We start from the raw sequence: 27762 nt of genomic DNA on the forward strand, positions 1-27762 counted from the left end.
AGCTTTTGTGCCAGAGGTTCCAGGGAAAGTGCGAACAGGATCGCTGAGAGCGGGCATCCCTGTCTGGTTCCCCTTTGCAGTTCGAACCACCTGGAGTATTCTCCATTAACGAAGACTGACGCTTTGGGAGAGGCATATAGTGCTCGTATCCCATCACAGAATTTGGGGCCTATTCCTACTTTCTGGAGGACTGCACTCAGGAAGTCCCATTCCACTCTGTCGAAAGCCTTCTCGGCGTCAATCGAAAGGAGGGCCGGGTCGTCTGGAAGACTGTGTCCGGCGTGGACAAGGTGCAGAGTCTTACGCATGGTGTCAGCGCCCTGCCTGCCAAGAATGAATCCGACCTGGTCGGAATGGACTAGTTTGGGCATTAAAGTTTCTAGTCTGGCGGCCAATACCCTGGCATAGATCTTCGCGTCCAGATTGAGGAGGGAAATGGGGCGATACGATCCACACAATTTGGGGTCTCTACCTTCTTTAGGGATGACAGATATGAGGGCTTTCTTAAAGGAATCTGGGGCGGTCCCAGAGCTCACTATCTCGTTAAAGAGTTCCGTGAGGAATGGTGACAATTGGTCGGCGAAGGTCTTATAGAAGCCGGCCGTGTAGCCATCTTCGCCCGGCGACTTTCCTAGTTTAAGTCGTTTGATTGCATCTCTCGTTTCGCTTTCAGTTATGGGACTATCAAGGAGTTCGGCTTCCGTTTGCGTTACTGTAGGGATGGTAATTGGGGACAGATAGGACGCTATGTCAGAATGAGCCGATAACAGCTCGGAGGTATAAAGATTTTCATAGAAGGTGGCAAAACGCTCGGGTATTGAGCAGGGTAGGTGAGTCGTGGGGCTAGTGGGCTCTGATATCTCCTTAACCTTGCGTTCCTCTCTCCGTTCTCTGAGCCTGGCAGCTAAGAGTGCATCGGCCTTGTCACCTTTTTCATAGTATGTCTGTTTCAGAAATTGCAATTTCCGCACCACCTGGCCATGTTCCACCAGTCGTAGTTCTTCCCTTTTGCGGTGGGCCATGTCCAGTTTGGTGGAGTCTATTTCTGTTTCATCTCTCAATTCGCTCTCCAGCTGGTGTATTTCACTGCGTAGCTTGTTTTCGACAATCCTCCACTCTCTCTTTTTAGAGGAGCCCTCGCGTATTAGCACGCCTCTCCACGTAGCCTTCCCAGCTTCCCAGATCACTTGTTTGGAGACCTCTCCATTGTCATTTGTCCTGAAATATTCTTCAATCTCGGTCTCCATTTCTCCTCTGAACACCACATCAGTCCAAAGGGACTCGTTGCAGCGCCAAGATCCTCCGGCGACAGGCAGGTCAGCCCAATCGACGTCAGCCAGTACCATATCGTGGTCTGTCCACGTAATCGGGACTATATTGGAGTGGCTTGTGGACTTCGCAAGATCAGACGAGAGGAATATATAGTCTATGCGCGTGAATGTGCCATGAGGGTTCGAGTAGAAAGTGAAGCCCTTTTCGTCATGGTGTTGTGTTCTCCATACATCACGTAGGTCGTACAACTCCATCAGGGCTGCGAATTCGGTGCGGGCCCCTCTGTGCTGGTTCCGCGTGTCGGGGTTACCTGGTCTCCAGTCTACAGATGGGTCCATCCACTGGTTGAAGTCCCCTCCTAACACGAGATGGCCTGCAGTTTCCAGCACTATTTTGGGAATCGTTTTCCTGAGGAATGCGGTCTGTCCGGTATTGGGTGAATACACGGTGGCAATCGTGACCTGAATCCTTGCAATTTTCCCCACAATCAAGAGGGCTCGTCCGCTCACGTCAGACCAGGACTTCTCTAACTCAAACCCAACTCCTTTCTTAATGAGGATTCCAACTCCTCCTTTTCTAAGCGGGCCAGAGCCCCAAAATTCCGTGCCTCCCCTTGTCCCCAGAACTGTCCGCTCCTCACCCCTCGCAAATTTCGTCTCCTGTATGAGGAGAATGTCTATGCCAGACCTTCGGAATTCTCTATTTACCAGCGACCTCTTGGTAGGAGAGTTCAGTCCCTTCACATTGATCGACCCAATTCTGAGAAGACCCTTGCCCTTGACCTTCTCATGTGATGCCATTGGTGGTTTGTAGACTGGAATCCTTCGCCACCAGAGTCCGGAAAGACCTGCTGGTACCCTGTGTCATCGCGTATACGACAACCTGAAGCGAGTGCAGTGATATTTGTACATTTCCCAAGTGTTCGTTACCTCTCTCCCCTTCTCTTGTGTCCCACCATAGTCGGTGGCGTTCGTTTGAGCGTAGGAACAGGGTATGCTGCGTCGGCAGCCGTTGACGGCGTCTGGAACGGACTAGGTGGAAACGTATGGTCCGTTGGTGGACCATCAGTGGGGATCGTCGTCCCACGGTCCCAATCAGATTTCCCATCGCTACTTAAGGGTGAGCCCCCATCTCCTTTCCCCCCCCAAACATTTTACAGTTTCAACAACAGTGACAAAAAGCAAGAGAGAAATTTCAATGTTACGTGTGGTGCACTGGTCCCTCCGCGGAAGTTCGCATCACTTTTCGGTCCGGAGGGATGCCCCACCAGCGGCGGAATCCGTTCGGCGGGGTCCGCCATGTGACGATCTCCGCGGGAGACAGCGTTGCTTACTGTGGCTATGGCTGTGGTCGGTTCAAATTTCGCCTGGGTCCCTTGGCTCAGGCCTGCTCTGGTGTATTGTTGGGACGCCTATATTTTCTTGATCCCTTTACCCTCTTGCGCCTAGGGCCCTGGAGTTCCCACTGCGTTCTCGGGCGTTCGCCGTCGTCACCCTCTTTGCTTCCCTGATTCGCTTCAAGGAGATCGGCGATACAATCTTTGATTTCTTCTTCGGAGCGTAGGATCAATCTCTTGCTGCCATGTTCGAAGGTAAGCGAGAAAGGGTATCCCCATCTGTACCTTATGTTTTGGTCTTTCAGCCATTTCGTCAGGGGGCTGCAGAGGCGTCTCAGGGCTAACGTCAGCGAAGACAAGTCTTGGAAGATGGTGATTTGCGCGCCTCCCATCGTGAGCGGGCCACAAGACCTGGCTTTTTCAAGAATTCTGGCTTTGTCTTGGTATCGGTGGAATTTGGCCAGTACAGAGCGTGGGCCACCAGGCGGTCCTCCAGCTCTGTGTATGCGCTCAGTCTTAGGTTCATCGATGTCTTCATCAGCTGTTAGTATTTTGATAATGTCGTGAATGGTGTCTCTGAGGTCTTTCTCAGGTTCACCATCACGTTCCGGAATGCCGAAAAAGCGAAGGTTATTTCTCCTTTCCCTGTTTTCTAGGTCATCCATCTTAAGCCTTGCCTCGACCTCCCTTTTTTCGATGTTGCGGATTCGTACATCCATCTGAGTTTCAAGGATGTCAATTGAGGTCTGATTATTCTCCACGCTTTCCAATCGTTCCTCGAAGCTGTCCATTCTCTGGGTGATTTTGTCGATTTTGCCGCCAAGGTTGGCACTCATGTTTTTTATTTCGGACAATAGGGTGGCAATGTCTCCTTTGGTGGCCGCAGCACCTGCCTCCGTTGGGTCCGTGGCCATGGTGTCTATGGTCCAAGAGGGTGCGAGGGATGGTCCGTAGGCAAATTTGGCCAGTTTGTGGCGCGGGTCCATGCGCCGACTTCCGGGTTAGAGGAGGCACACGCCCCTGGATAGGGGGCCCTATCCTCTGGGAGGATGCACAGGTGGCAGGCTCAGTGTTATCGTTTGTTCTCGGCACTTCGTGTGATGTGGGGGGGTCACGGGGTAGGGTATTACCGCTATGCTCACCCAGAATTGGGGTCACTTGTGCGTTCTAGGCGGTCTCTGTTGAGGCCTTCCCTGCCGGATTACTGGGAGTCCGCTGCACGTAGAGCGCGACGTTTAGGCGGTGTTTGGTGTCCCCAACGCAGGATTCACATGGTCCAGAAGCGTGTCTAGGTGGGGGTTGCTCCGTATGTAGTGCTGGGCTAGCGGGTTACCCTTGTCCCTTCAGTGTGGCATTTGGCGCAGGGAGCGTATGGCAGGGCAGTCAGCAGTTATGGGCAATGATCATGTAAAGATCAGTCTTTTATACAGACTGTGTTATGGGTTGTGTCCTTCCTGGATGTGGCGTCTCGCGGCCTTCCAGCCCCCGGGGGGGTCGTCCGCACCTCAGCAGCAAGGAGGGAGGGTCTGGGGCCGTGCGCCGTGATTCGGGGTTCACCGCCGGGATCTGGCGCAGCCCGGTGCGTAGAAACACCTCGCTACCCCCGGTGGCGCCGGGGGCAGCAGCACCAGTATGGGGGGTCCGGGTCCAGCAGGCAGCAGCTGCAGAGGTCGGCGCCCTGCTTTCTCTAAAGCGTGTCCAGGAGCGTGTCCAGTTCCCGGGGCACAACTCCCCGCACGCACCTCCAGCAGTGAGGAAGGTGCGCGTGTCATGCGGCGCCGCCGGGGCACGGGCACCGCGGAGTCTCGCGGTGGGGGTCCTCACTTACCCCGTGCTCATGTGCCGGTCCTGGGGGGTGTCACCTTTCTGCGGTCCCGCGGCTGGCCTTTTCCATAGGCCCGGGGTGCGAACCGTCGCCGGCAGAGAGGCCCGTCACGTTCGAGTCTCCTGTTATGCAGCTGGCGGGCGCTCCTGGAAACACCTCGTTCTCGCTGAAAACTGGCCCGATTTTTGTCGGGTTTCGTCTCCGCGGCGGGGGGGTCTCCTCAGACCACGAGATTTCTCACTTTCGGAGTGGGGGGGTCCGTTAGGGGGGGCTCATGCCGCTATTTTGGGACCATGGGGGCGGTGCTCACACGGAGAGGACGTTCATCCGTGCGCCCCCTGGTGGCCAGTCCCCTTTGTTTAAGTTTTAAGTGTAATGTTGTAACTGTTTGCAAAAGACCAATAAAAAGATTGTTAAAAAAAAATCCCAGATTTCGCTGTTTCTCTTCTACAAGCATGGGATCTGTCAGTAGTTGTTGCATCTTGAGCCACCATCCTTTGAAGAACAGGTACCGAATGTTGAAGCTCATCCACAACATCTTATGGTCTGACCAGGCTACTTCCCGAAGTTCGCATTCCATTTCCAGATATTCTCAAGCTGTTTCCAGGAGCATATAGTCTATCCTGGTATATTTCTCGTGGCACCAAGAAGAAGAAATACCCACTCTTATTTAGGTTCAGTGTCCTCCAGATAACATTTACATAATTCCTCTGCATTAGCTAGGAAACGTTGACCGTTGCCCTCTGCTTCAAGAGTTGCACTGTCTCTTTACCAGCCTATCTAGGTGAGGGTCTGTCCACATGTTAAAATCACCCCCTATTATCAGTACACCCTCTGCTTTACTTGAGATTAATTCAAACGTTTTCTCAGAATGAGACTGGCCCACAATTAGGGCAATATATTGAGGACTGTGTCAACTCCCATCTTCCCTCTGTGTCCTTTATCCACCCAAACCCTGCAACACATGGCTATCTATACCTAACAACTCTATGCTTAGTCTTGTGCGGAAAAATGCCAACTTCTCCCCTCCTGCAAGCTCCCGCTGATCAAAATACCTATACAAAGTGTAGCTCTGGAATGCTTCATTCTTCTCCAGCCTTCCACCTGGAATCCTGTATAAATAGTATGCCTAGACTGTGCTGTTTAATCTCTTTCTTGGAAGGTGAATTCAGATCATTGTCTTTCAGTGTTTCCCAACGTAAGGCACCCCGTCTTGTGATTCTTCATGCATTTTCTATTAGCCATCCCAGTAGCCAGATCTTGTGTCTGTAGCCTTGCCCTTGTGGAATTGCTTATAACTGTATTAAGTGTAAAGTGTTTTACATTTAATCAGGCCGAAGATCCAGGCGGTCAAAAGCAGGTTCAGATTGGCCCGTCGGCCATTCGGACCATGGCCGGGCCGAAATCATGACAAGGCCCTGGGGGCTGGTTCTTGAAGCCCACGCCTGGGCCAGAATCGGGCCCAGGTCGTCTTCAGGAACCGGCCCCCAGGGCCTCGCTGTATGCCTAAATTGCAAAGTATCTGTAAATAACCTACAGATCCTTTTTCAGCCTGCCGCGGATACAGAGAAAGGTAACACTTTTTACCCCCAAAGTGTTACCTTTCTTTGATGAATGCGGCGGGCCGACGGCCAACTACCGTGGCCTGCAACACCATGGTGCCAGCAGCAGTCAGTGTTCCTCCCAGTTAACACTGAGGGGAAGCACCAGGGCTGGGCATGGCCGGGGCTCCCTCAGCCCAGCCTGCGCGCTCTCAGTGATTTGTATTACAGACTCACTCTAAGTTGCTCTCCGCCGCACGCCGCCAGTACTGCCACAAGTTGCAGCAGTGAGCTGCTTTCGTCGGCAGCGTGGGCCAGGATTTCTGTGTCCGCTTCTGAGGCTTCTAAGTTATGCAATCTTTCAAAATAATGTCCACTCGTAACGGTATGAATTTCAAGCAATGGAAGTCCTACATTGAATTGGAAGGCGAACAAGCGACGAGCAGATCGACTGACAAAGCAGCGGCACGATTCTGATGGCAGCAGACAATCTGACCCCACCAATGTTTAACACCCCCATTGTAATACGTGGGTATAAGACTTGGAAGGGGTAGTCGTGCCAGACATGACGAATAGAGGTTCATCAGTCGTGAGACCTGTCAGTCGCTGCAGGGGAAGCCTACTCTCAGTGACATTTTGCAGGTAAAGTTTGTCACTTTTCCCCCTTTACCGTTGTATAACTTTTTGTACCTTTTACATATTTTCAGTCAGGACTTACTGTGTTTGTTTTTGCAATGTGTGTTTTTATTTAACCCTGTGGTGCGGTTTTTACACCTTACAATAATCGAAAGGTCTCAATGACAAATGCGAACACGCGTACATTCTCAATGCAAACCGGTACTCAACAAGTTTAAAGTCCATCGTGAGAAGACACAATTTTGCTGCTACACTTGCCCCGACTGTACTTTTTCTATGAAGCCACTGTCCCCTAATCACCCCGCCGACAGCAATGCGCCGCGTTTATTTTCCTTTATTGCCAACACCTCTCACTGTGTCATATTTTGACACGTTTATTCAGGTGTTGAAGTGTTGCTTTACAAGGATGATATCCTAGCACTTGGTTTGCCCTGCTTATGGCAGTCGCTAGTGCAGTGAGTTGCCAAGCTGTAAAACACGGATTAGCATTGGGGCCCGAATGTGGTGAGTTCCTTCTGTAACCACCACTTTTCCTATTGACCAGAATATAGAGTCGTTTAGCAAAGGATTGTTCTGCCATGCAAGGTCACTTTCTTAACTTACCATGGACCTCAGAATATCGGACCATGAGTGATTATGAACGTTTACAGAGCGTGCAGCTACAGAATAAGCCATCTCCCGGGGAATAGTCAAATGACACTGTTCAGAATCTGCACAGGGTAGGTTTCCTAATTGTTATAGTTTAATCTAAAGACGTTATTGGAGTGAGAAAAAGGGCTGAGTGTGGCAAAGGAAAGTCTGCAGAGAGGAGCGGTGGGGAGGGTAAAGGAGATTTCGGCAAGTGATCTTAGAGCCAGAGTACCGGGTATGATGCGTTTCATGGGGGCAATAAAGGACCAGAATGGAAGGAGAGCGGGGTGTGGGAGGAGCTGGGGAGGTATAATGTTGTTCCCAATGGATCCCTGAAAGAAAGGGATGGAATGTGTGGCGAGTAGTGATGCAATAGGCTGTGGAAGCATAAGATGTAGGGGGGCAAATGTAGTGCAGGGATGAGGTGGACCAGTGAGAGTTTTACCTGGGTTTGGGGGCAGTGTGGCCTGGTGAGTCATCAAGCAAGATGGCTCCTTGCGTGCCTACGGCTCCAATGGGAATGTAAGCATGCTTGCAGATAGCACCCCAGGCCAACTCAGCCTTTCATTAATCAGAGGTTGAAAAATGAGTACCAACTACTTCGTTTGGGAGTTATTGTGTGTAAATATGTGCTATGTACAGTGCTTTGGCAAACACTCTAGTTAAATAACAAATCATTATCAAATGCCGGGGCCATGGAAAAGGAATGTTAACACTAGTTTTCTCAAGTGTTTACACAAAACATTACATGCTACAAACACCATTAAGCCTCCTTAAGTAGCATTTTCTGTAAAGTTTTGAATTGACATGAGGGTTTGAGGGCCACTTTTATTTAGGTGAGGGACCCTTTTTTGTTGAGGTGTCTGGGCCCATTTCTCATCCCAGTCTGACCCTGGTCAAAAGGGCTTTTTTTCCTCAAGGTGTTGCAGATGATGGGGGTTTATTGTTCGCCAGACCCACAGCCAGGATAAAGATTAACACCCTGTCAAAGATGGTACATACTGGCAGGGCACACAGTAGGCATCTCCCCTTTCCTCATTATTATTCGCCCTAGCTGTATAGCTTTTAGCTGCGCTGCTTAGGAAAGTTACTTGAGCAGAGGGTTACATCTGTTCTTGCATAAATTGGTGGTTTCGCTATACACTGATGATATGCTGTTTGTCATCAGCCTGCACATACATTTACATTCAATAATGGATGATGCTGAGATTTGGGTTGTGAATTAATGTTTCTAAATTGACTGTTCCCACATCATAAAGATATTGCTAGACAGGACTACTCATTCAGTTGGTAATTTGATTTAGTAAAATATCTGGTGGGGTTTAGATTTCAGATTTAAATATCCTTTTTCACCAATAATTTGACGCGGCGTTAGATGTCTACAGACCGCACTTGCATGATATAGACCACACTTGCACCATCTGAATGTCACAAGTCCTAGCAGGACCGTTTTTGTTTTGTTGTCCCTGTTCTCCCACCCCCCCCACACCCCCACCTTGCCTTGTTGAGCCTTGAAACACATTGTGTATAGGCGCATTATAAAAACCCAATAAATTAAATAAAAATATGGGGTGCCCATCTCAAAGTTGAGAAACCTATACCTCTTGCTGTTAGTGAGGATTTCACTCCTTAAAATGGCAACATTTTGTAAATTCCTTTATTTGATTTATAATTTAGCTTTAAAGCTTTTTTAAGGTATTGATGAGTAGCACTCTATTGGATCTATTCCAGGCTGGAAAGCCAGCCAGGATCAGCTGTTCTAAGCTTATAATGCCACTGGAAATCAGCGGCCTGGTAATGCCTCATTTAGAAAGTTATTGTTTAGTGGCTCAGGCTCATTTTCGATCATTTTGGTACCCCCATTTTCAGACTGACAACATGTTAAGTAGAAAGGGTTGTTGCTTCCCTGGCCACTAGTAAGATAATTTGTTCTTGGAGACATGACGCACAAACGTGGCAAAATGAATATGGTAGTTTGCACCCATATATACTAGTGGTTGGGAAGAGATCTTGGGGTAACTTTTTCAGCTGTTACCAGTGACTAAAGTGCCAGGCATAGGGATATTTTACGAGAAGTTATTTATAAATACCACAGATAAAATAAGTAGGCACATCTTGGGGGACCTATTTCTTGATGTTTAATTTCTGTCACTAAGTTGAAAACGAACAGGAGCACATGACCATTAGACAGACCTTCCAGGATTTTGCGGCATGAAATGGCAAATTTTGCAGCACAAACCTTTATTGCGGCATTTTTGAGGGACATTTTGTATTAACTGGAGGGTGTAAGATTGCCACCTTGCAGGAAATAGGCAGAGTGCAAGGCTACAAGAGAGCCAGGGTATCATTGTGTATCTTTTGTATTAATTTAATAGGAAGAGTCCCAGATGTCTCTGGCTTGGCAGAACAGTGTGTTACGATCACCTGGTTCCCACAGGGGCGTCGATCGGACCCGGACAGCTCTGGTCTCCACCAACGTGATGCGTAGTGAAGAGATGACAGTCTGGAGTGGCCCGCCTAATATTGTCTGCTGGATTCGTAGAAGTATTCTCCTGTAAGTGGAGAAAGGGGTTTAGCCACCCGTGGACTTAAGTGACGGCCCCCCCAACTGTTCTCGTTCTCCCCACTAATCACCTCCGATATCCCCTCTTGGTAACCTCACCTAATGTTTTTAAATGATGAGCTCTCCATCCTGCATGGCATGCAGGGGCGCGTAGATACCAGTTACTTCACTGGTTGCAGCTGGGTCCAAAAGAATATTGCCTGGAGGCAGCTGATGGCGTTCAGGTAAGAGTCTGTATTACCAAACACTGTCCGGTAAAAGTTGCATGAGTTTAACTTGCTGTTTTCTCTCCCTTTATAGGTGCGGCATAGAAAGATGCGGCAAATTAAAGGATAATACCTCCGGTGGTAAAGCAGGTAAGCCTATGGTGGCAAAGAGATCGTCTTTGTCGGTTTTCTCGGCTCACCTTGTTATTCCTTTTGTGTTCCCCCCAGGTGCTGGGTTTCGACGAAGAAAATGATGGAGGCAGCGCTGAGTTGAAAGATGTGGTGGACTGGTGAGTATAACGCGGTGCTGCTGCTGGCAAAGCGACGCATGCTGAAATAATGTCCTTTCCAGGCTCGGAGATGTGCTGGGTAAGTCGGGTAAGGAATCAAATAATGTCCGTGATCTAACCTCTTCTCCTTTCTTTTCCTTTTGTCTAGGAGCTCCGGATTTGAGGCGGGCGTGGCAGAAGACTGGATGCTGACTTGCAGATACGGTGAGCTTTACGCTGCTGGATGCAGAATAACACGAAGCATGAGCTTCTGTTCGGGCGTGGTTTAAATAGCCTTCAAAGTAGTCCCAGGTAAGACGTTCCCCAGAACCACACCCGAGTAAAAAATAGTCCCTGTAATAAAATAGTCCCATCCAGGCCTCACGTTGGCTTGGACTCATTTGCAGCATGGTCTGCATAAGGTAAGTAAAGTCTGAGCCATAGGCGCCAGGACTGATTTCTATGATGAGCCTGGCGCCAAACAGCCCCCATCTGGGGCTGTTGTGGTTTTAATGAGTATCTGGATGCCTGCTCCCGGGGCTGATGGACTCGATCCGGATGCCCGGGGGTAGGCATCATGACAGTGTTTGATTTGACTACATTTCTGGTTTAATGTTCATGCCTATTTAATATTATTAACTAAACTGATCATTATCAATTGTAATGCTGAAAATATTCCCCTTCTATGTTCTCCAATCCCCCAAACACCCACACACCTCTCTCACCAACACACATCTCACCAACTCTCCATCACAACTTACGTTCCTTAACCTCTCACTCTGTCATACAAATACTCACGTGCTATGTCACACTGTCAAGTCACAATTTGCACTGCCCAGCCCCTGCCACACTCCAAATCATACTCCCAACTCACACCTTTACACTCTACAATTCCTCCCGCAATATACAGTCCTGCATTCTTTAGTGCTGCTTCTGCATCTTGCATCCTTTCTCCCATTCTATCACACTCTTCCCTCATCCTTTTTCCCAATCTGCAGCTCACTGCCTCTTTCCGGCCAACCGCTTCCTCTCTGCTTTCTGGCTCACTGACCACACACTCCCTCTACTTTCTGTACCTCTGCTCACTCTGATTTCTGGCCCACCGCATCACTGCTTCCTCTGCTCTCCTGTGCAGCGCTTCCTCCTCTGACCCACTGCTCTCCCTCTGCTTTCTTGCCCATCACTTCACATCTCACCCATCACTCTCCCTCTCTCTCATAGTGCAACCATTTTTTTTATTTTTTTAAATGTAGATTTTGACCCAGTTCCTCAAATAATGGGGCATTTAAAAAAAGAACGGAGGATATGCTATTTTTAGACCACCCATTTTTGGAAATGAGCAGGTCACCTTATTCTCAAAGGTGACCGGCGCATTTCCACAGGCTTAAGCTGTAGCGCAAATTGTGCGCTGGCCAGCTGATTTGAATGGTCTTCTGGGTTGTTTGACCGAAGTGTAATTATTTGCGGCGGAATTGCTGCAAATTGATTTGCACTTCAGCCAAACGACCCAAAATGTACCTTTCACCACCACGCACCCCCTCCTCTACTTAACTGCTTGGTCGCTGCCGCTTCCCCTGCGACCCCAGATCCGTCCCTCTAACGCGGCTCGGATCCGACTCCGCAGGGTCCCTTTTTCCTTATTTTCTTTTTTGTCTGTCCCCGCCTCCAATTTTGAGGAAAAAGGGGAAAACACTTCTGCAACCACCCTAGACCAAAAATGCTGAACCTGGGGAGCGGGTGACATCCCCACAACACATGTTCAGTATTTATAAAAATCGATAGTACTGGACGAAATAGGTCAAATTGTAACATTCGTTAGATTTTTGTCATCAAAATGGGCAGTACTTTGAATAGAATCGCTCTCCCGACCGTGTTCTGCAAGCTCCCAGCGCCTTTCACAGTGACAGGCCCTCCAGCCTGCTGCTGTAAAATGCGACCCAAAAAATGCATTTATATCCTGTTTGAGGAACAGAAATGCAAGCGAGACAGCAGCGGTTCATACCTTAAAAGATTTGCATGACAGAGTCAGGAAAGACCCTATTATGCAGTGGCAGCCCCACATCCCGTGCGCGTAGGGTTGCCTACAATTTCTGCACGTTTAAAAGTGCATCTTGCTTCGAAATGAGGGATGCGCTTTTAAATTGACAGAAAAGCCACTTTATTTGATCAAGGAGGTGAAAAAGGCCATCTGAATGGGTGCGCATATAAAATGTGCCCATTCATGTGTGTCCCTTGTGGATTGGGCTGCACTTTTTTGGGGCTCAAGTGATGAGATGTGTTAGTGCATTTCTTGTGTAAAAAAAAAGTTGAGAACCTGGCACCCTGAGTAGTTGTTTTTTTAAAACAGTAATTATTGCAGATTACTTAAAAAAAAATGTATTTTGCGCAAAACTGCCATTTTCGCAGCATTTTGCGGGATCGCAAAATCACTATAAGCTGGAGGGTCCGATTAGAAATATTCCTGTATTGTAGGTTAAATAATGCTTAAAAGTTCCATTTCCTTCTTTTCCAGCAGATCCCTAGACATTTCAACTATTATCTGACCCTATTGTGACACAGAAGGACATGACATTTGATTTCAGCCTTACATAGGTTCATTAAAGGGATAATACAACAAGATAACATTATTTGTACAAAATAAGGCACATGGCTTCAAGCAGAAATGATGGATAGACAATGGTAAGTATTCGCGGTCAAACGAAGAAAGTGTCAATGCTCGCTTTAAGTTGATACTTTTTAGATTTTTGTATCCGGTGTATTTGAGACCAGTAAGATTACATAACATCTACCCAGACTTATTGCATGAATATGAACCGTATCGTGCTGAGCAGGGGGAATTTTAATTGCCTAGGAATGGGAGTTTTCTGGAATCTTAACATTTGAGATTCAGGGTTTTAATAACTTGAATAAGATTCTAGAAGAAAGTATAACCTCTGAGGAAGTCGAGAAAAAAACTGCAGGCCCAGGAATATTTTCTAAAGCACATGCCCACAAATTACACCCTGGCCAAATGATATAACTAATTAACAAGGGGGGGGGGGTCTTGGGAGTCCCTCTGTCAGACATTAGTCCTGGTTACGAGAGACTTACCCAGAGTCTTTGGCTCACTGTCTTTCACAGAGAAGAAATATCCCAAACATATCAGTCTTTGTCCTGCCCTGGGGCAGTCCAGCACCGAAATGCTAGGCAATTCTCCACTGAACAAGAGTACCAACAGAAACCCCATACAAGTGTTTCGGTCTGGTTGGACCTCATCAGTAGGGTGAATCTGTGCCTCTCTAAGCAAAGTGAACAAAGGGGACCACGTCTGGATTACCCTAGTAACTTAGGGTGAGACCAAAAGTTACTTAAATATGCAGATTAACAAGGGGGGTCCTGGGAGTCCCTCTGCCAGACATTAGTCCTGGTTACCTAGTATTTCGGTGCTGGACTGCCCCAGGGCAGGACAAAGACTGATATGTTGGGGATATTTCTTCTCTGTGAAAGATAGTGAGCTAAAGACTCTGGGTAAGGCTCTTTAAACCAGGACTCATGTCTGGCAGAGAGTCTCCCTGGACCCCCCCTTGTTATCTGCAATGATATAACTGTCAGAAGCACAGGAAAAAGAATGGCTTCAATGTCGACCTTGAAGATGTGTTTTTCCCAAAGTTGTAAAAGACCTTGCGCAGTGTGACTCTTAAAGCTCCATTGTGCTAGCACAGATTGCCTCAAGAACACACCAACTCTCAAATGGTTCAAAGGTTTTTATTGTCAAATGTAAAGGGGTCAATCTAAAGCTTGTCCCTCTCTCGTCCTCCCGTTGGCTCCTCCACCTTAGCCCATACTTCCTCAGTTTGTCAAGATGGTCACTAGAGATTGGTAACACCTAACTACAGTCTGACTGGCTTGCGTTGAGGGCCTAAAGGCAACCGCAGTATCTGTCAGGTACACTCTGGGGTCTTCTGCGTGGGTCCGGGTCTGAGGTCCTACAAGAACTGCAATGGTCTTTGAACCTGGAATTGGTGCACTCCAATTGTTCAGGTCTCACTTGTTCTTATCCTTCATATGTCTTTGTTTTCCTTGCCTGATCTTCCTTCCTTCATTTCTTTATACTGTTTCCCTTCTATTCCTGCCACTTTATTCTTTCTGGCACTCTGTCCCTCTGTTATTCTGTCTCATTTCTACTCCTTCTATCCTCTACTCTTCTACTCCGCTAATCACCACTAACCACTTCCACCCATCTCTACTGCTCTCCCACTACACTACTCTCCTCTCCATTCACTCTCCAGTACTTTCCCCTCCTACCACTAGTCTTCTCCCACCAATCTCTACTACTCTCACCTCACCCCTATTATGCTACTCTGATAATCACCACCATACCAATATCTACTACTCTCCCCTTCTACTACTGCTCTAATTGCCACTCCCACCACTACTGCTCCCCCTCCTAATCTACTCTCTCCTAAAAAGTGTTAGTCGGACCTTAGCAATTTATATCCTCTTTTCTCGTCCATTCTCTCTTGAGCTCATCTGGTTCCCCAAGCCATTTTCTGCCTTACTTTGCACCATGACCTGGTTTACACAAGTCGGAAGCCATAGAGCACCCTGTAAACCCCACCCCTCAATGAATGTGGGTCTGCTGGTGTTCGGCAATGGGGGCCCGATACAGCAAATGTCAAAATCAGCATCTTGATTGCAGGTCCTTATCAAGCAATATTCTGCTGGCTCTGTGCTCGCTGCTGTATCTCTTGCCAATGGGTTGCAAGTTTGGCCTCAGACGCAAGGATTTGTGGGCTTGGGAGTTCTGCAACAGAATAGAGAAAACAATGGCAAGCATTTTGTACATCTTGTACGAGCTGTTTAAATGTGGTCCACTTGCAGCCAAACATACAAAGGGAGGAACACAGACTGGGGCCCACACAACTCGCTCACCTCATCACTTGTGCAGGACTGGTTCTGACAAACACCCTGGTAGGCCTCCTGCCCCAGGTTCAGAGGGGTCCCCGGTCAGGTCCCTGCCGGTGTCGGACTTGATTAATGTAGACTCAACATTTCCCATAAATATTGAACACACAGTGGGGGTCTCTAGTGCCACAGTTTGTTGCCAATGATCAGCCTGACTTTATTCTAAAGCTGCAAACCTTTTGTTAGGCAGAAACCTGTGCAGTTCCTTTAGGGACCACTGCAAAAGGCTTAAGACTACAGGTGTTGGCATGAAACCCAATTGGTAGCAGTCTGTACCACCCAGATTTGCCTGGTAGCTGTGGCTGAGCAGCCAGACTTCTCTCAAGAAGAGTTAGACAGTATATAGAGTATACAAGATAGGTACCAAAATACAGTAGCACAAGCAAACACTGACCAGAGCTTGGGTATAAAAGTATATAATTATTTATTTAAAAACACACCTTGTAATATACACTAACAGTAATATGGCTAGCAAGTTCAAAACAGTCACTATTAATATATATACATCCCTGATCACTTATTGAACAAGTCTTAGTTAAAACACCACTTACTTTCAGACAGAGGTGAGCGCTTAACCTAAGATGGCACTCCAATAAGTTAATTAAAAAGGGAGGGAAAAAGGCAGAATTAGGAACATTCACAATACCAACACTTTAGGAGAACCAGAGCAAGTCAGAAAAGGCAGAGTCTACTGAGGAGCAAGAAAGTCATAGGCCACGTCCACTCTTGAAGAGAGCAAGGCGGAATGTGTCCAAGATCACACAGTTGAATAGTACTTTTAAAGAGTCGTTGCAAAGAGTTCAAAAAGGGTTGGCTCTGGTTAGGAAAAGTTAGTTAGTAGGTCCCAGGTCATTCCAGGATAGAAAGTCGAGGATTTACGCGACACATTGATCAGTCTGTTGCAAGGGAGACCAAGCGGGACTCAGTACCTGAAATGGTGAGAAAGCTCCAGCTGGGGCAGTTGTTCCTGACAGCGGGTGCAAGTCGGTGCTTCGTCCAGGGGAAGAGGAGATCTCGACGTGGAAGAAAGCTGGTGGTCGTTGCACTGCCAGGGAAGAAACCAGCCGCAGAGTTTCCCGGTTAAAAGGTACTACCCCTTTTATTCGCGGTAGTGGTGAAGCGTGGCTATCCGGCCGCCGGGGTGCATGACACAGCGATTCGACCATGAGACGATCCAGGAAGGCGAAAAAGAGGGCGAACTGGTTATCCCCACCAGCTCAGAGGAAGAAGACTCTCTGGGATGAATATCTTCTCTGTCGTTGGGAAGTGGTGAGACGGGTCAGCAGGGCTCCACCGGTGGTGTCGTCGTTGCAGGTCAGCTCAGCTTCTCTCTCTTCAGATTCTTTGGTCCTGTGGCGACTTCTGAAGTTCCAGTCCCCAAAGCCCTGCTTTTATGCAGAAAACCCCCATTCATCAGTCCTAGCTGTCACTCAAACATGCTAAGTGGTGAGCCGAGCGGCTCACCACTGGGCCAATCACACAAGAGTGCGACTTGAGTTGCCGAGGCAACTCAGTCCAGGGTGCTTAAACCCCCCTCCCACACATCCTGTAAGCCCAGACAGATTGGCACCACTTTTGGAGGCTTCTTTGGAGAAGCCCGCCAAAAAGTGGAACAAAGGGCTCGACTTGGGTTGGAGTTACAGAAGCGAACACAAACGCCATTTTAAAACCGAGCCCTGGCAAAAAGACCCAACCGGGGAATAAATATTAAATAACCCGGCGGTATCTTTAACATTGCACCAAAAAGTGGTGCGCTTAAAATGAATGGGAAAATCCCATAGGAAATATTGCGGTGGAATATTTCGCGTGGTAACCACTGTCACCAGCCAGAAATACTAATTACCCCTACCAGTACTTCCACAATATGATGGTTTGTAATGGTTCTGTTCCCAATTTAAGACTAGTAAAGTCAATGGTGACTTTACATGCCCTGGGAGACAGTAGTCAGTCCCAGGGTATGGAGTCTATGTTTGGGGGTCACTATGACACCCCTGTGTTACTGCACTGAGGGTGCTGTGTAACACACATACCAAAAACCACATGAAACCCTATGGAGTAAAAGACCCCATAGCCCATAAAACACATTACAAAGTCAAAGGTTATCTCAAATCATGTCTATGAGTGGAAGAAAGAGTCTCACTCTTAGCAGGAGAAAAAAATAAACCCCAAAACTCCAGCAAAGCTGCTGGGGGACTCACTAGGTTTGGGAAATTAGCCCTAACAGAGAATTCTCCCTAACACCTTTGAAGTGAATTTTATAGATAAGGAATCTATATCCGGAATAATCGTGTCAACCAGAACATTATCTACTGTAAGTAATTGAGTGTCAAAATGTAATTGTTCATATATGCAAATGTAACTGCTTGTGCACCTTCGAAGTAATGAAGGTGCACAGTGACATGCACATCCTTGTAGGACTTTGCACCTTTCCGTCGGCCCACTTTGGGGTCAAGTCACACACCGGTAGTTACTCTTACGTCCCGTCCCCTTTCCTCCATACTGCATTGGCGTCCCTTCCTGGAGACGGAAGCTTTTTCACCAAAACAAAACCTTCAACCCCTTTAATTTTAGAGGCGCGCAGAGGTGCAGCCCTGGGAGCATGCGCTACACCGGTGCCACCCCTCAGTCCCCTTTTTCTCATCGACGGGAACGGGCTGATTTCAACAGCGCTCCTGGGTTTGGCTCTGCCATGTAATACCATGCGCGCTTACCCGGATTCTTCTATCTTTTTGTCATTCAGGTACTTGGTCCTCCGGCATCGCACTCATCCCCGGCACATGTCGACTTCAGCGGGCTTCAGCAGGTGTCCAGCCTGCAAGGGGCTCTTTCCCACGTATAACCCCCACGCTCTTTGCCTCTGCTGGCTTGGCCCTGACCACGGCTCGCAAGGTTGTACCGTGTGTGATGCATTGACCACGCGCACTGAAGAACAGGCTAGCTAGGTGGAGGGAACTCTTCGAAAGGTCGCCTCCAGAGGACTTGAGGAACTTGGTCAGACAGAGATCGAGGCCTAAGGGAGGGCAGCTATTTTCCATCGCACCCCGTGAGGGTGACTCCCGAGGAAACACCCGAGCGAGAGGAACCTCTCAGGTTCTCGCACCAGCACACGTACCGAGGCTAGTCCAGCTACCGGCATCAGACTCTTGCTGAGGGACCGCAAGATTCTTTTACAGGGTGTACTCCTGAGGGGCAACGTCCTAGTACCGGCTCAATGTCCGAGGGGGCGCCTGCATGCAGCACTACCAGCGACACTGCCGAGGGCAATACGCCTTCTAGGCCTAGGCCTGCGGTGCAGGGTAGGCCTCATGCTCCACCAAGAGTTTTGGAGGAGGCCGGGCCCAGGGAGCCATGCACCACGACTTTGGCCCATGGCAGGACAAGACAGTGCTAGACAACATGGCTGCTCGTCAGATGCCACTCCTAGGAACAGAGCAGACGTGTGATCGAGTTTCAAGGTGGGACTGGTATCAATCAGGTACGTGGCCCACAGTTGATCCATCAGCAGGGCAGGTTCCACCCGCAACCTAGACAGAGTGCGCTCCGACCCCAGCAGCCTCCAGCCACTCTGCAATATCTCCTGCCACCTCTTCAGCCTCCAAAGACAGGTTCTGCGAAAGGTTGCTGGCGCTGATGCGAACCCCCTAGTCAGGGACTTGCTCCCTCCGGTCACTTCACTGGCGCCCATAGGCATTCCTCCTGTGGCTACGGCCCCACAGGCCCCTGGCCAACCCCTGCTGCCCATGCCAGCTCATTTGATTCCGGCTCCCCTGCATCCGCAGTACCGGCGGTTCCACACCAGCCTCTGCACCAGCCTCTGGCTCCAGTCTCCACACCGCAGCCCACAGCACCCAGCACTCCTTCACCAGCTCTGGACACAGATGAGGACGACGACCCTGAAACGCAGTCGTCGGCACAGGCCTTCCACGACCGGCTTGCAGGCTTGGCTGAATATCTGGGCCTTCCTCAACCTGAGGTCGAGCAGCCCGAGGAGGGGTCTTGGCAGAAGTCCTCACCCTACAACCCCCTACCAAAATGGCTATCCCGATGCAGAAGGAAGTTGTTGACTTGGCCAAGAAGGGGTGGCTCAAGTCACACTCGGCCCAACCTGTCAATCTGCGCCACAATGCCAAGTATAGACAGATGGAGGGGGATCCACTCTTGCTGTCAGCGCACCCTCAACTACACTCTTCGGTGATCGTTGCAATATCACTTTACTCTAAGCCTCTGCGGTCCTCAGCCACCTCGTCTGTGGCGCTGCTAGGCAAGGAGGAGATGATCTTTGAGGCATACAGGAAGAAGCTGTACTCCGACGACTCGCTGCACTTGTGTCAATCCAACGCGGATGCCATGCTGGCAGCCGCTAACCAGAGGCTTTGGTGGGAAATAGCGGACTTCCGTCCAGAACCTCCGGTGCCGAGCCAAGCACGCTTCAAGGCACGTCTAAGGGAGAAGCCAAGCTGGTAGCGCAGGACATCACGGAGTCCACTGTGGCCCACATCGATACCTCTGGCCGGGCCATCTGCATCGCCACGGACATGAGAAGGATGGCCTGGCTTCAGGCTACTAAATTTAACCCTGATGTCCAGAAACGCATATTGGACCTTCTGTTCGAGGGTAGCGACCTCTTTCACTCTACCACTGACGGGGAATTCGATAAAAAGAACAGCTTGCAGACTCCGAAGTCTTTATCTATCCTAACGAAGGCCACGCTCAAGGCGTGTACACCCATTTTATTAGGTCTGCGTCATTCAGACCGAGGCACAGCACTAAAAACAGCCCACTGAAGCCACAGATAAGGACAAGCTGGCCATCCTTTTGCTACTTGACCTCTCTGCGGCATTCAACCTCGTCGATCATCAAAATCTCACAGAACATATATCCACAGCTGCCGCGTTCTCCAAAATGCCTCAAAATTGATCCAATCCTTCCCCTCTTATCGAACCACTAGGGTCTTTGCAGCCTCAGCTGAGCCAAACACCATACATTGCCGAGTACCCCAAGGCTCCTGTGTCTCCCATACGCTTTATAACATATTTACTAAGCTCCTCTTCGATCGTCTTGATAACATGGGTGTCACTTATACGAATTAGGCTGACTTTTTCAGGGGGCTACGACAATGATGCTAAACTGATTGACATCTACCTGGAAATCCAAGCTTGGATGGCGGAGCAGAGTTTGTGTCTTAATGATGATAAAACAGAGCGTCTGATCATTGGCTCATCTGCTCGTCTAAACGAACTGGACACGCGGTATACCTCATTTAACATTGATGGTAACACCATCAATGTTGCAAAAGTGGTCAAAACGCTATGAGTATACTTGGATTCTACTCGCTCACTTGAGAGAAAAGTAAATGCCACAGCCTCTTCAACTGCCTATACCAACAAACTGATTAACGCTTGCAAATCCTACCTGTCCCCTAACAGTTGCATTGCGCTAGCCAGGGCTCTTGTCTTATCAAAGTTGGACTACTGCAATACACTCTTCCTAGGCACCACAGAAAGGAATCTGACTAGACTGCAGGTCTTGCAGAATAATGCCTTGAGATCAGCGTTAAACATCCCATGGTGTTAGGCAGAAACCTGTGCAGTTCCCTTGGGGAACACTGCAAAAGATTTAAGACTACAGGTAGAGCAGTAAACCCCTTTGGTAGCAGTCTGTACCACCCAGATTTACCTGGTAGCTGTGGCTGAGCAGTCAGACTTCTCTCAAGAAGAGTTAGGCAGTATGCAAAGTATACACAATATGTACCAAAACACAATAGCACAAGCAAACACTGACCAGAGCTTGGTTTCAAAAGTATATAGTTATTTATTTAAAATACACATAAGTTAAAAACACTCTAGCAAAATATAGTAAACACTTCAAACACAGTTATAATGAAAGTAGATTCAATCCTTTCTCCTATCTAGACAACTCTAGGTTAACACCACTTAATTAAAACAGAGGTGAGTGCTTAACGTTAGATGACACTCTAGTAGTTTCCAAGAAAGGGAGAGAAAAAGCAGAAATGGGTTAAACACACCACTCTAAGGTCCAGAACACTTGCAATAGGCTTAAAGAAGCACAAAGTCACAGGTGAGCAAAAGTCACTAGGCAGGGCCCACTCTTAGAGTAGCCGGAGCGAAAATGTGCCCAAGATCACACTGTTAGTTAGAGATTCAAAGTCTTGCAAAGAGTCAAAAAGAGTTTAGAGTGGCTCAGAAAGTTTAGCCAAAGTGTCCCAGGCACTCCCAGGTTCGAAAGCCGGGGACTAAATCTACCCCGTACAGTCGGTAGCAAGGGAAGCCAGGCGGAACACAGTACCTTAAGCGGAAAGGATCCTCCAGCGGGGGCAGTTGTTCCAGGCAGTGGCAGCAGGGCTCGACGTCGGTCAGGGGAGAAGAAGTTCTCGCTGAAGCGCAGAAGAAGAGGGTCGTTGCACTGCCCGGGAAGAAACCAGCCGCGGAGTCCTCCGGTTAAAGGGTTGGTACCGACTTTCGCGGTATGGGGGTAAAGTGTGGTATTCCGGTTGCCGGGGTGCTTGGCACAGGCAAGGCGGCCACGAGATACCTCAAAGAACGGAAAGAAGGCGAAAACTGGTTGTCCCCACCAGTCAAGGGAAGGAGCCACTCCGTTAAGAGTTCTCCTCGGTCGTCGGGAAAAAGTGGTGAGACGGTTCAGCAGGGCTCCACCGGGTGGTGTCGTCGAAGCAGGTCGGCTCAGCTCTTCCCTCGTCGGATTCTTGGTCCTGTGGCGACTTCTGAAGTCCCAGTCCCCAAAGCCCTGCTTTTATGCAGCAAACCCCCATTCACCCAGCCTAGCTGTCACTCAAACATGCTAAGTGGTGAGCCGGGCGGCTCACCACTTGGGCCAATCAGGACGGAGTGCGACTTGAGTTACCAAGGTAACTCAGTCCAGGGTGCCTAAATCCCCCTCCACCCCTCCTAAGTACCCCAGACAGAGTGGCACCACTTTGGAGGGCTTCTGTGGAGAAGCCCGCCAAAAGTGGGACAAAGGGCTCCACTTTGGGTCAGAGTTACAGAGGCGAACACCAACGCCATTTTAGAATCAAGTTTTGGCAAAAAATCCCAACCGGAGTTATAAAAATAAATATATAAACCGGCGGTATGTTTAAGGCTACCGTAAATAAATAATTAAATGTGTTAGCCTAAAACAATGGGAAATCCCATAGGGAAATATTCGCGGTCGAATATAAAAAGTAGTTTCCACTGCCACCAGCCAAAACTCGATCAGGGGGGACGGAGACGTGCCCCCTCGACTAACAGACCCTGGGGCAATCGAATTGCCCCAGCCAGTACGTCCACAATATGATGGTTTGTACTGGTTCTGTTCAGGATTCAAGACTAGCAAAGTCTTTGGTGACTTTACATGCCCTAGGAGACAGTAGTCAGTCCCAGGGTATGGAGTCTATGTTGGGGAGTCCCTAGGACACCCCTGGGTCACGGCACAGAGGGTGCTGTGTAACCCACATCACAAAAATACATGAGGCCCTATGGAGTAAAAGACCCCATAGCCCATTCAACACAAGGTTTAACCAAGAAAACACACTTCAACAGGACCAAGAGTGAGGGTAAAAGAGTCTCACTCTTGGCAGGAGAAAAAAAATAAACCCCAGAAATCCAGCAAAGCTGCTGGGGGACTCACTAGGTAGGGAAATTCAGCCTAAACAGAGAATTCTCCCTAACACATGGTCAAACCATATCTCAAGCATCAGGCAGGACGCCCACTGGCTCCCGTGCGAGACAGAATCACACTGCGTACTCTAGCCATCACGCATTAATGCCTGTCTTATTGTGCCCCAAAATACCTCTCTGACAAAGTCTCCAGAAATGACTCGGCCAGACCTAAGAGATCTCTAATCTCACCGCCTCAATATCCCAAGGTTCAAACTAAAAACAGCGGGAGGAGACAGCTTCCCAGTCATGGCCACCAAATGTTGGCACTCGCTCCCTTGATCAGAGCCGAATTCTGGTCTTTTACAGCCAAAGTGAAGAACTGGCTCTTTGATAAGAATCACTTACAAGCCCTGCTAACCTTTCACCAGACAATAACTTCTCACACTGCTTTCATGTCTTCTGCTGCCTGCATTGACTATGTAACTGCTGCCAATATCTCTCTGAACTTACCCGTTTTAATTATCTGCATTAATTGTGCTAGCCAACTAAATATGTAACCCTTAGTTGACTAAGCTCTGCAATCTGTATAATATGTATGTATATGTAACCATGTCCCAAGTTCCAGTGTCCAGTTACCTCAGGGTTAAGTGCGCGTTACAAATAAATCAAATAAACTAAACCCAGTCGCTTCAACGCTCCAACAGGGCGGTCGTTCGGTGCTTCCAGGAACGGAGGTTGAGACAGCCTGACTGCTCGCCCACTCAGCACTGGCGTAAACAACTAAAGGGGGGGGGGCAGGGCTTCTTCCAGTCCCCCTCCTCAGCAACAGCCTTAGAAGGAAACAAAGCATGACGCGTCACTTTGGGTCCACGTGTCTCCGGTGTGGGGCAGGCTTGCCTTTCACGTGCAATTTTGGCACCAGAACTTTGCGGACCCCTGGATCGTCTCTGTAGTATCCTCCGGTTACCACCTACCGGTCCCTTCTCCTCCTCCTCCTCCTCCTCCACTCCCACAGATTGGGAGACAACTCTGTTAGTGGAGATCCTGTCACTCTTCGAGCACCACGCAGTGGAAGACGTCCCAGCCTTCCAGAGAGGATTGGGCTTCTATTCCAGAATTTTCGCCATACAAAAGAACAAGGCTGGCCTGAGAGTTGTGTTGGACCTATCCACCCTCAACCTCTCCCTCTTCAGAAATTCAAGATGGTTACACCAGCACTCATTGCTGAGACACTAGACAAGGGAGACTGGATGTGCTTCCTGGATCTGAAGGACGCCTATCTACACGTCCCCATTTGGAAGCCACATCGCTCTTTGCTGCGCGTCAGGATAATGGTCTGCCATTTCCAGTACAAGGTGCTACCCTTTGGCCTCAACTCGGGCCCCCAGGCTATTTACCAGACTCATAAATGCAGTGGCAGCCCTCCTCAGGGCCACCACGTCTACCCGTACCTGGACGACTGGCTCGGCAGGGTGATATCTCAGGTGTGGGTTACCCACACTTCCTCCGTACTTATGAACACACTCCACGACCTGGCGTTTACTTTCAACCTCAAGAAGTCTCAGCTGCAGCTCACGCAGAGCCTCACCTTCCTGGGACTCATCTGGGATACGAGCTCAGAGAGGGTCTTTCCCTCGGAGGACAAGATTATGGCTCTCAAGAGAGCCACTGTGCACTTCCTTGCCAGAGCAGTGACCTTGAGCTGTGGCCACTCGCACATGCTCCATGAGCTGGGCGCTTTCAAGACTCTGCTGCAGCAGTATGCTGATAACCATGACTCTCCCAGGTAGGCCACAGCCCGGATTCTGGTTCCTTCTGGAGCCATGCTCTAAAGCTATTGCCTCAAGTAGCCCGACCTCAGCACACCTCATAACGAGTCTGGCTGACATAAACCCATGTCTTACCTGCCAAATCCAAGCAGACACTGCTTCACCAGTAGTGCGCCAGGGATTTATGGAGGCAGCAAGGGATCTCTAAGTTGACAAATTCCTACTCCAGAGTTGAGGAATATTGATGAATTAATAAATTCAATTGGTGTAGTTTTTACGTCAGGGGGCCAAACTGCAGCTAGCCTCAAACGCCAAACCACCAGAACGCTTTTCATTGCATCCGCTCGATGGGTATGTGAGCTTCAGGCACTCTACTAGGACAAGCCTTTTGCTGCCTTCAATTAGGTTAAGATGGTGCTCCTTGCAAATGATTTGTTCTTACCCAAAGATGTTAGTGAGCTTCAAATCAACCTGATTTCCTTCCAGAACAGTTTTTCCATGAAATTCACCCACAATGTATCATTTTTTGAAAAGGTACAGGTAGTAAGTTTTTCAACGGGGATAATGTGTTTTTAGGGGTGGGATTAATGGGGTTTAAGGTGGTTTCCGTCCCATAGTTTGCTGATGCACTGAATTAAAAAATGCTGAAAATTCAAAAGTGAAACATTTGGGGGTGAATAAATCTGGGATAAAAACACATGGACCAACTTGGATAGCTACAGAGCCAGCTTGCCCTATAGTAGTTTGGTCCGAACCCCACGCAAGCACTCCTATGTTGGAGATGCACTTTGTATGTATCCGTCACTGGTCATTTGTAGTAACATTGACTACCCATACGTTCCGCCCCCTTTCCTCCATCCTTTTGGGCGTCCCCCAACATGGAGACGGTACCAGAACCTTTGACAGCGAAAAATTGAGCTTCCCCTTTGAATTTAGTATAGTGTACGGGGGCACGGCCTCAGGTGTGAGAATGCTGCACCATCCACCACCTCACCTCAGTACCTTTTTCCGCACAGACTGTCGGACCTGGTAGCCAGCGCAAAGACTTTTTTAGCTTTCTGCATGCTCCCCGTTTTGTTTTTTCAATCTCATTTAACTTCGCTTCGGTGCCTTTCCTCTCCCGGCACATGTCGGCTGGATGAGGATTTTGCGAGATGTGCCTCATGCGACTGCTCGTTCCCAGCCTCAGACCCCCATACTCTGTCTTGAGTGTCTGGGGCCCGACCACCGCTGGGACTCATGTTCGGCTTGCAGCTCTCTTGCTCACAGGGCATTGAAGAAACGGTTGTCGCGGTGGAGAGAGATCTTCCACACTACTCCTCTGCCCCACCTTAAGGACTTCATCTCCAGGACCTCTCGTGAGATGGGCCCGATATTGTCAACTCACCAAATCGATCTCTATGAACACAGGACTCCGACTGATTCAATTTAAAATCCTGAATCAGTTACATTACTCCCCGGCTAGGCTGGCTAGGTTTGTAGAGGGTTGCACAGGGACATGTTCGAAATGTGGCGCCCCCGATGCTGCAGCGTATCATATGTACTGGTCGTGCCCTGTTATTGCAGACTTTTGGCGAAGTGGCTGAGCTCCTTGAGGAGATAACGGCGATCCCAGCCGCTCTGTCCCCCCTGAAATACCTGTTTGGTGACATTGGAAAGGTGAATGAAACCACAAGAAGGTTTTTTAATATCTCATGTGTCATTGCCAAACGCTGCATCCTTAAATGTTGGAAATCCGCCGCAGGGCCTACCCGATCCAACTTCCTGAAAGACTTATGCATGGTGAATGACGATGAGGAACATTTTGTCTCATCAGTCCCGACACCCTGACGTCCCAAAGATATATGGTTGCTGTTACGTCTGTACCTATGTGATCTGATGTCTGATGCTGATGTAACACCTACTCTGTCACCTCAGGTGAAGATGCCTGCCTCATTGCCATAGATATGTTATTGTCGAAATTATGCACATGCTATGTTGCACTGCCTATGAGAATTGTCTTGCTGTGAACCTTTCCCTTAAATAAAGTTAAAAAAATAAAGAGTTACAGAGACGGACACATACGCCATTTTAGAATAGAGTTCTGGCAAAAAGGCCCAACCGGTGATTTAATATTAAATAAATAAACCGGCGGTATCTTTAACATTGCACCAAAAAGTGGTGCGTTTAAAATGAATGGGAAAATCCCATAGAGAATATTCCGGTGGACTATTTCGCGTGGTAACCACTGCCACCAGCCAGAAACTCGACGAGGGGGGGACGGGACAGTGCCCCCTCGAAAACAGACCCAGGGGCAATCGAATTATCCCTTACCAATACTTCCACAATGTGATGGTTTGTACTGGTTCTGTTCACAATTTTGGACTAGTAAAGCCAATGGTGATTTTACATGCCCTGGGAGACAGTAGTCAGTCCCAGGGTATGTAGTCTGTTTGGGGGGTCACTGTGACACCCCTGTGGTACTGCACTGAGGGTGCTGTGTACCACACATACAGAAAAACAGATGATGCCCTATGGAGTAAAAAGGAAGCCCATAAACCAAAGACATATACCTCAAATCATGCCTAAGAGTGGGAGTAAAAGAGTCACACTCTTAGCAGGAGAAAAAACAAACCTCAAAAATCCAGCAAAGCTGCTGGGGGACTCGCTAGGTTTGGGAAATTAGCCTTATAAGCGAATTCTCCCTAACACAGGTGCCGAAGACGTCCATCCTACCGGATCTCGCTCCGAGGTTGTGAGTCAGGGCGTTTTGACTGCCGGCCGGTCGAGGGCTCGGCACCTACCAGAGCGTTCTTTGAGGTTGATGCTTCCACTTAGAGTGCAAGACTCGAGCTGTATGCTGACTTGTCTGAGGCCTCTCATGGCTCAAGGCCGTTGCGCCCTACCGCCCAGGGCATGGGGCAAGGCTTCAAAGTGGCAGAGGGGCACGTGGCAGAGCCTGCCAAGCTGGCGGCCATCTTGGATCCAACTCGGGGCCCACCTGTGCAACCGCTCATTGAATGTGCTTTGCTAGACGATCCCAGTCCCCTTCCCTCTGGAAGCGGCAGCGGATTGAACGGTTTAGGCCTCTGGTCTCCTCAGGGATACATCTATCCATCGCAGCATCACGGCTACACGCCTCAGGCACTTTGACCAGGAGCAGAGGCCCATTG

At 49.0% G+C, this 27762-nt stretch overlaps 1 protein-coding gene across 4 annotated transcripts in view; it reads left to right on the plus strand.

The window, feature by feature from the left end:
- Positions 1-27762, plus strand: part of SEPTIN2 (septin 2) — a 1372599-nt gene that overhangs the window by 1338101 nt on the left and 6736 nt on the right. The gene's annotated exons all lie outside the window — the stretch shown is intronic.

This window comes from Ambystoma mexicanum, chromosome 10 (genome assembly GCF_040938575.1).
Source record: "Ambystoma mexicanum isolate Mex_15411 chromosome 10, UKY_AmexF1_1, whole genome shotgun sequence".
Classification (NCBI taxonomy): domain Eukaryota; kingdom Metazoa; phylum Chordata; class Amphibia; order Caudata; family Ambystomatidae; genus Ambystoma; species Ambystoma mexicanum.